At 48.3% G+C, this 13,411-nt stretch overlaps 1 pseudogene; it reads left to right on the top strand.

Moving 5' to 3' along the window:
- Nucleotides 1-2,337: 2,337 nt before the first annotated feature.
- Nucleotides 2,338-5,133, top strand: LOC125527404 (annotated as a pseudogene).
- Nucleotides 5,134-13,411: the final 8,278 nt, after the last annotated feature.

The raw sequence follows: 13,411 nt of genomic DNA, 5'->3' as shown, positions 1-13,411 counted from the left end.
CGGTCCGGCCTTTAACCGAGCGGACCGACGAACACGAGCTGTGGCATGGCGAGAGCGTGGCGGGGGCATGTCACGACGAGGCAGGGGCGTGGCGGGGGCGTGCCAAGGGCGTTGCAGGGACGTGGCGGGGGCGTGTCGAGGTCGTGGCGGGCGTGTGTCGAGGTTGTGGCGGGCGCGTGGCGAGCGTGTGGCCAGAGCTACGTGGCGGGCGCGTGGTGGGCGCATCGGTTGTGCGTTGGTCTGCGCCGCCGTCGTTCATCCGCGCGGCCACCGGTCTCCCTGACGCTGGAAAGCATATCTACTGGATGCGCCATGCTCGGATCTATCATCTGGAAGGTAGAACTTGAAGCGGGAGGCCCTACACCGCCGTCGTGCACCGGCCGTCGTGTCAGATTCATCGTCGCTGTTGCTGCCCGAGCTCTGCTTGGCCGCCGTGCCGTCCACCATGAGTCACCGAAGTCGATGGACACCTCCACGACGAGCCCCGCTGCCTCCAGCGCTCTTCCCGCGTCGCCGTGCTCCGGCGCGAGCTTTGGGATGACCATCGGCCGGTACAAATGAGCCACTCGGTCCGGCTCGGGCTTTCGTTGCCGCGATCCGGTCCCTGAAAACAGAACCGCGACACTACTCGGTCCGATCCGGTCCGGACTGCCGACGGCCGGTCCAAACGACAGCTCGGTCAGGGACCGGACCAACCCGGACCGTGTCCATCCTGAGGTGGCGAGCAGCAGGGCGCTCTTGTTGCCGAGGTCCTCCTCGACGAACTCGTTGGGGACCCCCTTCAGCCGGAGCGCCGCCTCGGCCCGGTGCGTGAACGGGCTCCCGAACGAGCCCAGCAGCTTCACCGGCTCGCCAGAGCTCATCTTTACGCCTCTAACCTCTGTTGTCTTTTGTTTCTTCTGATTGGGATTAGAAAGAGAAAGCCTTCCCACGGGAATCTTTTTAGAGGTAGTTAAATTGGGTTAAGCGAGTGAGTGAGCGTGGGGCACATGACCTGTCGGATTTTTTGTCCGATGGATAAGATGCGGTTGACCGGTCAGCATGGGTAGCCTACACGAATTGTGGGCATGTACGCGTCACTTCTAAATTGATCACAATTGGCCATCGTTTTCAAACTCCTTATCATATCTGGACGTGGATTTTTAAAGATATACCTTCAATATAGTTTTGAGACCCGTACTAGACAACTGCTCCCTCCATTTTAAAATAGATGACTCAACTTTATACTAATTTTAGTATAAAGTTAAGTAATTTATTTTGAAACGGAGAGAGTAACTTACTGTGTGAAATTTTCTCTTTTTCGTTGCTTTCAAATAAAACAATATATGAACTTCAAACTTTGCAATATAATAAAACATTCTTACTACAATGAGAGAAAAAACTTATAGACTTTTTTGACCGATATGAATATACAAAATGAGATTTTCTTTATTCAAAAATGTTATTTTTAGTACTTATGATGCACGAAAAAATCTAAAAGTTTTGTCTCTCATTGTAGTAAGAATGTTTTGCTATTTTGCAAAGTTTGAAGCTCATATGTTGTTCTATTTGGAAGAAAAAAAAGAGAAAAGTTCTTGCATGAATCGCGATGCAGAGGTGCACCTAAGCCTAAGCCCCACAAGATATTTTCCTATCATATCTAGGGGTCTAGTCTGACAGGAGGAGCACCCCCCCTCCCCGCCCTCTTCCACCGCGCGCGCAACTCGGGCAGGGAACAAAGCCGCCGCCGAATACCCTCTCCTTCTTCGCCCCTCCCCCGCCGCCGTTAGGCAAAACCCACATGGCGTCGACGACGGCGAGCCGTTCTTTCTTCGCCCTCTCATGTGGCCTCAGCAGCGCGGGGGCTCGGCAATAGTGGGGTGTTAGGGGGGCACGACGTGCTGGCCTAGGCAGGTGCGGCGAGCATGCGACAGACGCGCGAGGTGTTGTATGGTGGACGCGTAAGGAGATGTGTGCCTGGGCGTCGTGAACAGTTGCCGGGTGCGGCGTGGTGATTGCCATCAGATCCAGGGCAGCGCATGAGCATGGTGCCAATGAGTTGCTCCAAGCACGAATTTGCGGCGCACGGGGCGTGAGAGGCACACAGTCTCTGACATCTGTTGGGTGGCGACCGGTGGTTCTTCGCATGGCGGCCCAGTTTGTCGTTGTCTCCTATGTGTGCCAGAGCTAATCTAAACAAGAATGTGACCAGTTGCGAGGCTAGGCCAGGAAGATTGGGGGGGGGGGGCAAAGAGAAAACACAACACAATTTCTAGGGAAGACAAAAATCTCTATTTTTTTCCAATCTAAAAATCTCTATAAAAAATTCTTCACTAAATTTGCCCAGGTTGGGGGGCCATGGCAACTGCAGGGATGCATGTAGCTCCACCAATGGAGGTAACCATGGAGGCGCCGGATGAATTTGCGAGCTCTCCTGCCAAGATTCAAAAAAAAGATCAAGTGTGATAGGATCATATTTTTTAGAACGAAGACGAAAAAAGCGTCTAGTTTAAAATTAATAAAGCCGACAAACTTAGCAAAGTGACATGAGTTAAATGGAACACAAATCCGAAGCTATACACTGAGGTACAAGGCCAATGGCCCATAAGAGGAGAATGCAGGCTCGTGACGCAAGAGAGACGGATACCCTAGATCACCTCTGGAGGGTGACACGCCATGGTGTGGATGTTACACATCTTGTCCATCGCTTGTTGCATTGATTCAACATCCGGACGTGACCCCAATGGAGTCGGTTGTTGTACGAAGAGAATGCATTTGAATATGCAGTGAGTAAGATGAGGAGGGAACACCGAATTCATAGTAATCTTCTTTCTAATAGTCCAGAGTGCCCAGAGCAGTGCTCGAACGCAGCACCACATGATCTCATGGTCGCCTAGCGTTGCGTCCTAAGGATAACGAGCAAGCCTACCTCGGAGGACGGGTACCATGCATGGCCCGAGAAGTCCCAGGCACCGCTTCAATACCCTTTGGAGGTATGTCCTTTATTTAATGGTCTTTGTAGGTATGTTGGCATGTTCATGGGCTTGCGACATCAATAGAATCAAGCTAGGGGTCAAACCAGAGAAGTCCCAGGCACCAGATCAATACCCTTTGGAGAGTTTGATGATTTGACGTTTATCAAAGTGTCCAAAATGAAGATCCAAGACCACAGATGCATCAAGCTTTTATTTAGCAATCCAACGAGCCCAAGAACGTCAAAATCGGAGTTCATATTAAAAATGGTGACCAAAATACGAAACAGCTCGCGAAGCCAGGCTGAAGGACGGCCTTCCATACGAGCGGAGCTTCTCGTATGGACGGTCATCTGACCTCCTGACAACTCCTAAATCAGCAATAACGACGCCGATTGTGCTCCGATTTTGTCCCCGATTTTCCCTACGGAATGCTTGACGGCCAAGGCTTGTATTGGATGTGGATTTGGATTCCCTAGAGCCCTTGGATGAAGGGGAGGAGGTTATATCAACAGAGGAGACCCGAGGAAGCCTCCTATAAGAAGACCTCCAACCCTAGCCGCCAGAGATCACCATCTCCATCCTTCACAAGTTCCATTAGCCGCCACCACACTGCCAGGGTAGCAACTCCACCATAAAGAGAGGGCCATGACAAGAAGAAGAAGAAGAGGAGGAGGCACCCCTACACCCGGCGCCGGCCGGAGGGCCGGTGCCCTCTCCATATCGCCGCTGCCACCAGGCTCCTCTCCATCTCCAACATCATGTTGGCTTGTAACTTGCCTCTATCCTCTATGTACTTCATCTACATGTTTGAGTGAATTACTAGTTCTTGCAGAATAGGATGAACTCTAGTTTGTACTAGAACCGAATAATTTTGCGTGATATGAAATAACCTTTTCATGTATTGTTAATGTTTTTTGTGATGTTGGGTGAAGTGCATCATCCAACATTTGCCAATTTTGGACACAAGGATATTACTATTGGATGAAGTAGAGAGTGAAGAAAGCAAGTGACAGTGCAATCTTTAGGGAAGTGGAGGATAAATGTGACAGAAGTAACCTCTACCTATCCCATCTCTACCAATCCGACAGGGTAATAACATAGACAAACCTTTGGCCGTGTACACAGGGAAACCCTTAATCATCGTTGCCATAATCCGCTCAGGGAGGAACGGTGGTGGCGTGCGTGATACGGTTGACTACGACTTATCTCCGTATACTGTACGGGCTCCGCCCACAAATATCTACATGAAAACTGGCTTAAGTACTCGTAGGACGTGCGGGTAGTAATGATTCTGAGCGCCTCGAGAATGCATTTTACTCAAGAATCGCCCCTTATTTTATTTGTTGTTTTATTTATGTTTCTACCTCGGAGGCTGTTTTCCACGTCCCCCTCCGCTTCCGTCTCCCGCGCAGCCACGTCCTCACCTGGTTTCGGTGCTTCGACCGGCTCTTCTGCGCCGACAACATCGATATCACCTCCTACAACTCCTTCGGCTGCCACGCTGCTATCCAAGACATCAGAGGCTGCAGCCGCCACGAGCTCCGCATCCACCACCTCCTCACGACAGAGCGAGCCCGCTTGCCCGATCTCTCGGAATGCGTTGGAGGTGTTATCTTTTCCGGCAACCTTGTCCTCACCTTCACGTCATGGCAACACAAAATCAACTACTGCCGCATTGGGGATGCTTAGTGGCAAGCGGCGCAGTTGAATGAAGGCTGCCACGTTTACAGTCTGATATTCGTGAAAGGCACCCTCTATGCATTGATTTATCCAAATTATCGTCTCGCTGTTACCGAGTCCGAGCTTGACAACAATTTGGTGGTATTGTCGTTTCTTCGGGATAAATTTAGCGCACATCAGAACGGTTCGACTTTCTGGCTTGCGGAGTGCCTTGGTGATCTATTGCTCATTTTTAGAACCGGGTTGTACCATGTTTTCCGATGGCAATCCGGGGAGAGGAAGTGGTGAGGACCGATAGCATTGGTGCTTGTAGCTTGTTCTTTAATGGTCCTCATTTGCAGGCTGCCTTGGTCCAGATCATCCGGGAGTTCGAAGAGACTGCTTATACTTTACTGGACCCTTTGGGAACTGAAGTGAGTATTCTTTGGTTGATAGATCTTTGCATGAAACTGTTGCCGACTACCCAGGGCGAGAAGTAAGGAAGGAATACGAGTACTAGTTGCTTGGGTCCTTCCATCCATTTGAATCAGTACAATTGCTTATCAGTACTGCCCAGAAGTTCTCAAGGTACATTTGCTGAATCATTACACTTGCGACTTGTTAATGTCTTTTTCTTTGCATGTTCTGTGTGTAAATCAAAATACTGAAGTAACTCCTTAGGGCATCTCCAGCCGTTGGCCCCCCCAAGACGCATAAAAAACGCCCCCTGGGGGCGAGCCGGCGATGCACTCGGCGCTGGGGGCGGGTTTGCGCCCAGTCGTCGCCCCCAGGCGCCGAAATTGGCCCACTTTGCAGCCCAATTTCGGCGGATAAACGGCCCATATGGGCGAGAATAGGCCTATATCCGGCGTGGTTCGCCGTGTCTCGGCGTTCAATTATCAACACAATTATTTCTTATCACATATTTCATCATAGAAAAATCAAATACTTCAACAAAATACTACAACAACAAATAATTCAATACAAATTATATTGTTCAACAAATAAAAACTCGTATTTCATCACGAGGCGTCCCTCTTAAGCCTCCATAGGTGCTCAATCAGATCTTTCTGCAGTTGATGATGCACCTGTGGGTCTCGGATCTCCTGACGCATACTGAGATAGGCAGTCCAAGTTGCCGGTTGCTGGTGATCAACTTAGGCTAGAGGACCCTGCCTGTAGTATGGTTCAGTGTCAATCACTGGGTCTTCTTGCTCGCTCTCGATGATCATGTTGTGCAAGATGACACAGCAAGTCATGATCTCCCACATTTGATCTTTCGACCAAGTCTGAGCGGGGTACCGAACAACAGCGAATCGAGATTGGAGCACACCAAATGCCCGCTCGACATCCTTCCGGCAAGCCTCCTGAACTTTCGCAAACCAGGCGTTCTTGCCTCCTGGCACAGGGTTTGAGATCGTCTTCACAAATGTCGACCATCTCGGATAGATGCTGTCAGCTAGATAGTAGCCCTTGTTGTATTGGTGCCCATTGATCTCGAAGTTCACCGGAGGAGAATGACCCTCAACGAGCTTGGCAAAAACAGGAGAGCACTGCAGCACGTTGATGTCATTGTGAGTTCCTGGCATACCAAAGAAGGAGTGCCAAATCCAGAGGCCCTGTGTGGCTACCGCCTCAAGCACCACACTGCAACCGCCTTTGGCGCCTTTGTACATCCCTTGCCAACCAAATGGGCAGTTCTTCCATTTCCAATGCATGCAGTCGATGCTTCCAAGCATCCCAGAAAATCCTCTTGCTGCATTCTGGGCTAGGATCCGAGCAGTGTCTTCCGCATTGGGTGTTCTCAAGTATTGTGGCCCAAACACTGCCACCACTGCCCGACAGAACTTGTAGAAACACTCTATGCTGGTGGACTCGGCCATGCGCCCATAGTCGTTGAGTGAATCACTTGGAGCTCCATATGCAAGCATCCTCATCGCTGTCGTGCACTTCTGGATGGAGGTGAATCCAAGAGCGCCAGTGCAATCCATCTTGCACTTGAAGTAGTTGTCGAACTCCCGGATGGAATTCACAATCCTGAGGAAGAGCTTTCGTCTCATCCGATAACGGCGCCGAAATGTTCTCTCACCATGAAGTGGAGCATCGGCGAAGTAGTCGGAGTAGAGCATGCAGTAGCCTTGCAGACGATGTCGGTTCTTTGCTTTCACCCGCCCCGGCGCCGAGCCACCTCGCCGCGGCTTTTCACTGCTCGCCAGCAGCTGGGCGAGGGCGGCGAGCACCATGAGATGCTCTTCTTCCTGGACGTCGGCCGCGGCTTCCTCCTCCAGCAGCGCGGCGAGCTCTTCCTCCTCGTCCGAGTCCATCGCCGAGGCAGGCAAAACGCCGAACACCTTGCGCTCGGTGGGCGTGTACCCGCCGTTAAACCGCGCCTCTGCGGCCGGAAACGGCGGCCGGAAACGCCCAGCTGCTGCGGGAGGGGCTGCCGCGGCGAAGTGCTGCTATTTTCCGGCGGGGAATGGCTATCTAGCGGAGTAGGGCGGCGGCCGTCGCCAGGATATAGCTAGTGGTGGCCGAGGGCACGGGGGGTGTGAGGTAAGTCGGGGGAAGAAAACCTTGACTTTTCCCCTGTCGGTGTGGTCCAGGCGTGCTTTTCCCTAGCGCCGGAGCCCCCAACGGCTCCCCAGCGCGCCGGGTTCGGCCTGTGACCGCCGGGCGGAAAAAAGGTCCGAGTCGGCGATTTTCGGCGTCCTGGGGGCGCGACTGGGCCGTTTTTTCGGCGCCGGCGCCGAAAAAGTGGCCTGGGGGGGCCTGTTGGGGGCGCGGCTGGAGATGCCCTTAGCAACAAATGTATATGAATTGACATCCTGCTCACTGTGTTCTTCAAATATTTGACAATTGTGTTCACAAAATTTGTCTGGGGGTATGGTCTGCTTATTTCTCTTCTTGATGACAGCAACAAATAGTGGAACAGATACCTAGCACTACTAGAAAAACGGCTTATAGGCCATTATAGGCGCACCATGTATGTGGTCTGCTTATAGGCCACATTACTAATGGCGCACCTGGTGTGTGGTGCGTCATTACTAGTTTTGAAAAAAAAATGTTAACAGTGGCGCACCTGGGGATAGTGCGTCATTACTAAGTTGACATAGTAATAACGCACCTTCACAAAGTGCGCCATTACTATGTCAAACTTAATAATGGCACACCTATACAAAATGCGCCATTACTAAATGCACCCCCCTCCCGTGGACCGCCTTTTCAGTTTTAGAAAAAATAAAAGAAAATAATAGAAATGTCAAAGAAATAAAAGAAAATAAGTTTCCCATGTGATATGTGGTCTAGTTGTTGGGAAAATTTACAAATATGAATTTCGACTTTATTTGCAAAATCTCTCTGGAATTTAGTAAAATGGGCATAACTTTTGCATACGAATTCGGATTAAAAAGTTTTTTATATGAAAAATCATCTACTCGAAAAGTTACATCCGAATTCAACTGGGGAAACCCCGTTGAAGATTTTTATAATCCCCAAAAACCTAACAGAATAAAAGATATGGGGCTTTTAAGATCAAGAGGGGGGAAATGGAAAAAAAATTCAAACTTAGTAATTGCGCACCATTTGCTAGGTGCGCCACTAGTAACAAAAAAAATTGGTTTCGAACTTTTTTTGGAAGAAATGTTCAAAATATGATACGTAATAGGACCGGGAAGTTTGATATATTTTTTTTTCAAAATTTCATCACACTCATGAACATGAACAACATCAACAAGGTTTAATAGGATTGATATGATAGATATATCAATAAGTGCATGTTAAGTGAGCTGGTGCTAGAGTTGGATAAAACTGCGAAGTTAAGCGTGTTCGGGTTGGAGTAGTGTGAGGATGGGTGACCTTTCGAGAAGTTTGACCACGGAGTGCGATTTGACTTGAGATTAAGCAGATTGACCCGAGATTAAGAAAAAAACGAAAAAAATTCTGAAAGAAAAATTAAAAAAATTGAAAAAAAATTGAAAAAAAATTTGTTAGTAATGGCGCACTTCTGTGTGGTGCATCATTACTAAGTCAGATAATAATGGCGCATTGTTGGGCATAGTAATGGCACACTATGTGGTGCGCCTCTATTATCTCGGATAGTAATGGCGCACCTTTTGCGCACCTATAATGCGCCATTAATGGAAAAAAATAGATGCGTCACTAACAGGCCTTTTTCTAGTTGTGTAGGGAATGAATGGAGAACATTCACTTAATAAAAAATCCATACATATTGTATATCTAGATTTCAATCTAATTAATTGCCTCGTCGGGCTTGGGTAGACAGGCTTTGGTAGTGTGTGGCGCTTCCTCTGCTCCTGCAATGAGTGGGGGCTAAAATTTTCAGCCTACAACTGGTCGTGCAATAGGCCCGGCCGCTTGTCCGAAATGCCAAATATACCAACTCCCCTTACAATGCTCTTGCCTCTTATCTATCTTGAAAAAACTGAGTGTTGTTTGTCATGCTGAGGTGTTTTGAGGGTGCTTTGACGCAAGCGATTGATGGCATAATTGATCTGACGCCCCTCAAAGCAATGGCATATGCAGCGGTAGTTGGACAATCTTCTGTTAGAATAAATCCAAGGCCACCGTTGATCTATCAAAGATCAAGCAATCACACGAGGCACGACACCAAAATTTATTAACGAGGTTCACCGATATGGCTACATCCTGGGCCTGACTACGGATGCTCCTCCCCATGACACCGTCACAATACCGCACCCTGGCCGCCCGGGCGCCGGCACACAGCGCCGGCTCCCCCGCGTGCATGTGCTATTATGTTGGCATATGTTATACGTGTGTCTACTCCGCTATACATGAGAGGCCTAAGATACAAGTGTCCTACTAGAACACGACTCTACATCTTATGTAAACACAATGCAACTCATAGTCCAACTGTAACCTACCTTGTATACAATATTCGACACAACTCCAATAAACTCCACCTTGACGAATATTCTCCACCACCTTGGATTCGTCCATGCGTCAAACTTTCATGTACATTGAACTTGAGTATCACTGCTACTCCAAAGACTTCATGTGACTCCTCATGCAACTTGTATTCCCTCCTTTTCCTGGCCACAGTCAACGCTCGAGCGAAATTAAGTTCCACATCTACCATTCTTAAGAAGTTGCTCCCCACTACTTTCTATTCTCTCACCATGCACACTATACACATCAACGATGTGCCATGTCATCCTCTATTCTTAAATAGCTACCTCCCACTAAGAAATTTTCATGCAATTTGGTGATGCCACGTCATGGGCAGACATCACTTAATTTATTTTTTCTCCTCGCTTCGTGTCCGCGCACTAGCCTGGCCAGACCACTCGCTCGCTCGCCTCCCCTTCTTTTTCCGCTCAAAACGCTGGCCCATCACACGCTGAAATCTAGCCCATAAGACCGCTCGCTAGCCTCCCTTTTCTCCGCCCAAAAGGCTGGCCCACCACACGCTCGATTTCTTCTCCACACGAGAGTAGGAATCCCCGTCGCGGCAACGCTGCTTCAACCCTTCTCCATGGCGGTCGGCAGCGCCCTTTTGTCGCCCAAAGGATTCCCCATGGTAGGCTCGCTGCCTTCTGTCTTCTCCACTGCAGCACCTCTTCCTCTTCACCTTCTCCAGCCTCAGTTAAGCCCCACTACTTTTCTCCAACAGAAACGGATGGATTTAATTCCCCCTGCCCAGGTAACCGATGCAATTCCTCTCCCCATTAATCAGTGGAGCTGCTCGAGAGTCGCCGGGTTCTCCCTTATATAAATCAACCACACCCATCGCCTGCTGGTGCTCTGCATGTTGGCTGGACACATCTGCTCCCTCGACGCCGCGTCCCCTGTCTGTACCTTCTTCTTCGCAGCCCCTGTTCGTACCTGCTTCCCCGACCTCCTCATACAATAAGTTAGTATTACTCGCTGTTCTTTTTTTTTTTTGCAAAACTATGCTGAATTGGAACTATATGCATGCCCTCTTTTTTTGCAGTTAGCGAAAGGTTGGAAACATCCTAGGCCGGGTCACCTCTGCGGCCTCAATGCCACCTGCAATCTATTTCAATCCCATATTTGTACGAGGTTCTCCCTCATTCATCCACTCCCAGTCTCCCTGTACCATGTTGTTTCTTTGTTGTTAGATCACTACCATGCGCTTGGCCTGTTGATCCTTTTCGCCCTGCTTTCGTTTAGTATATATTCACAGAGAGTCAATGTTTGTATCATAAATTCTAGCACATAGCTGCAGGCCAATTCATTTTTTGGTTACTGACCGGACATTCTTAAGTATATACCTCTGAAAATATATTATACTCTTGCTTTGGGAGTCTCTTTGGAGTTTAGAGCTGCTATATAAATAGATGTTCTACTCATCTGATTGTGTAATATAGATGTGTAGGTGAGAGTTCAAACTGAACAATAATATGAGGTTTAGAGATGCATATGCAGATGGCCAATGGTCTCAAACGTGTTTGTGCTGTAGCAGCATATATGCAGTTCTGGTGATTGACTCACAAATTGGTAGAAATACAAAATCAGTACGATCATTCAGAAAAACCACGTTACTAGCTAGATCACTGTATAGCCCACTTTGTTATAACATTTTGAAGAGGTTGATTAGTATGCAGAACACAAAGGGTTCCATTATCCCATTAGTTGATCACAGGTTTCTAATAAATCTTTTCATTGAAGACTATATGTGTGATTTTTGAAATGAACCTTTTTTTGTGATGATAGTCATCTGGCTTGCTTCTTATTCTCATACATGGGAGCTTAGGAAACATTTTTTTCATCTTCTATAAAATCATTAAATTTATGTAATTTTCTGAGTGTTTTCTTATACATATTTAATCAGTATAGTTCCATGGGAAGGCTACTATTAGCTATTACCATCAGCAATATATCACAATTTTCCATGACGCTCTCATTTTACGTCTTCATGCAGCACTACAAACAACAAGAACGCAGGAAACATTTTAGGGCAGGCAGAGTAATGCTGCTACAAAAACAAAATCAGAGGTTTAATGCACCACATCACAGATTAAACCAGTCTCCATTCTATCCACTTAATACCTTCCTAACAATGCTACAAATTTGTACACTATGCAGGGCAACATCAAGCTATGCTACAATGATGATACATGCTTCAGTGCCATCCATGCCAGTTACTTATAGTATAGTATTATCAATAATGGTTACCTTGATCGCTACCTATTGTAACTAAGAAACATTCTCATACTTCAGGATGATTTTCAGCGGTACAAAACTACAAATATATTATGATGTGGGACTACATGTATCTGCGGCAACTGTTGGCATCATGTGCATCTTATTTTTTTGCAAAGTTCCACTTATATTCATGTGTTTCCTATTGACCGTCTTAATGTGGATTGCCAGCTCTACAGAATGCTAAGTTGGATGTGCAGTTTTGTCACTTCAGTTTAGATCCTCACCTTTCTTAGAAAATCCCGCAGCAACGCGCGGGGCATCATCTAGTTACTCTAGTTTGCGCTTCCAACTTCCAGAGTACCCGTCAACTCCATCACACACCAATCACTGACATGCATGAAAGTGAACAACTCACATATTGGGTGTCACGCATAAGAGTTACCTGAACTCAACATCACCGCTCTTCCTTGACCGCCTGTCTGAAACATGACGGAATTTCACCGTTGCTTGTAGTCATTCCGAGTCAAATTCACAGTTGTCTCACTACATGTATGACCACCAGATCCCTGGCCCGTCTCCATGCCCCGTGCATACCGCACGCCTCGCCGCTATTACCGCATCGAGCCTTTGCTGTCTCAATTGAGTCTTAAGGGTCGTGAACCCACGGCACTCAACCCCCACTGCAGAGAACCACCGATCATCAGCGACCGGTGACGAGTTTTACGCTTCCATCAGACCACTAGGCTCCAGAAGTCGGTCATCATCAGCATCCTATGTTGATGTCGTTGATCCCACCACCGTCTTCTGTTCCCACAGACTCACGTCGATCTGTCAGACTATCTAGCCCGACCCAGACGAACATGTCCGGCTGCACGACATGCACCAGACTTCACAAGCCTTGTATGCACATCCATATGACACGCTTGCCCGCGCGCCTCCGCCACCTGCCCACGTGTTCCAAGCCATCACAGCAAACCGACCCAGAAAAAAAACTTCCATGCAAACTGCACAATTCTTGTTCTTTTCTGTCACTGTTTGTTGTTGCTTCTCCGTGTACCATATAGCAGAACAAGGGACCGAACTTGATCCAACCAAACTGCTCTCATGCACACACATGTGGTCCTGTAGCCTTTTTTTCTCAAACAAATCCTCACGATGTGGCTATCCGTAGATCTCCAGCAGCTGCGCAGACGCGTCTCGCGGCCTCCATCAACTTCCCAGCGTCTTGCCCACCGGGTCAAAACACACCAGCCGCAAGTGCCCCACATGGGCCTCGCTGGCCGAGAGCCCCTAGGCCCGCACCTGGACCTCTCATCACAGAGAGGGCTCCTGCCTGGGCCTCTGCACGCGGGATCTCGCGTCCCCTGCTGCTTTCTCGCCGAGACCGCTTTCCGTGAAAATTACGACCAACATCCGCCTCGGAATCGTAACTCGCCGACGACATCGCCCATATTACATCCTGCAGATTTTTGTTGATATTTTCTTCCTCGTAGACCAACGATTACACAACCTTCGATCTTCGCAACCCTAGCTCATGATACCACTTGTTAAAATAAATTCGAGGCCACCGTCGATCTATCGAAGACCAAGCAATCACACGAGGCACGACACCGAGATTTGTTAACGAGGTTCATTGATACGTCTCCAACGTA

This window comes from Triticum urartu, unplaced genomic scaffold (genome assembly GCF_003073215.2).
Source record: "Triticum urartu cultivar G1812 unplaced genomic scaffold, Tu2.1 TuUngrouped_contig_380, whole genome shotgun sequence".
Taxonomy (NCBI): Eukaryota; Viridiplantae; Streptophyta; class Magnoliopsida; order Poales; family Poaceae; genus Triticum; species Triticum urartu.
The sequence above is the reverse complement of the archived record's forward strand: the minus strand, read 5'-3'. Positions and strand labels throughout refer to the sequence as shown.